This window comes from Arachis hypogaea, chromosome 9 (assembly GCF_003086295.3).
Source record: "Arachis hypogaea cultivar Tifrunner chromosome 9, arahy.Tifrunner.gnm2.J5K5, whole genome shotgun sequence".
Taxonomy (NCBI): domain Eukaryota; kingdom Viridiplantae; phylum Streptophyta; class Magnoliopsida; order Fabales; family Fabaceae; genus Arachis; species Arachis hypogaea.
The window spans coordinates 64,602,453-64,602,992 of NC_092044.1; the positions used below are offsets into that span (position 1 = coordinate 64,602,453).

Below are 540 nucleotides of genomic sequence, written 5' to 3' on the forward strand. Positions count from 1 at the left end.
TCCTTTCTTCTGACTCACCCCATTATTCACAAGATTCCTTTCAAAAGTGTAAATAAACTAGTTATTTGCAACCATCTCAATGAGTTCATGGACTTCTGTAGGGGTTTTCAGATGAAAAGATCCACCAGCAGAATGATCCAATGACATCTTGAACATGTCAGACAGACCATCATAGAATATACATATGATGCTCCATTCTAGAAACATGTCAAAAGGACATCTTTTGGTTAATTGATTGTATCTTTCCCAAGCTTCATAGAGGGATTCACCTTCCTTCTGTCTAAATGTTTAGACGTCCACTCTGAGCTTACTCATCTTTTGAAGTGGAAAGAATTTGGTCAAGAAGGCATTGACCAACTTTTCCCAAGAGTTTAGGCTTTCTTTAGGTTGTGAGTCCAACCATGTCCTAGCTCTGTCTCTCACAACAAAGGGGAAAAGCATAAGTCTGTAGACCTCGGGATCAACCCCATTGGTCTTAACAGTATGACAGATATGCAAGAATTCAGCTAAGAATTGATGAGGATCTTCTGATAGAAGTCC

The 540-nt window shown here is 39.3% G+C and overlaps 1 non-coding gene across 1 annotated transcript; it reads left to right on the forward strand.

Annotated features, from left to right (window-relative positions):
• The first annotated feature begins 205 nt into the window (after positions 1-205).
• Positions 206-309, forward strand: LOC112714150 (small nucleolar RNA R71). Its single transcript, XR_003159106.1, has one exon. It is a non-coding gene; the product is annotated as a small nucleolar RNA R71 (small nucleolar RNA).
• The last annotated feature ends 231 nt before the right edge of the window (positions 310-540 follow it).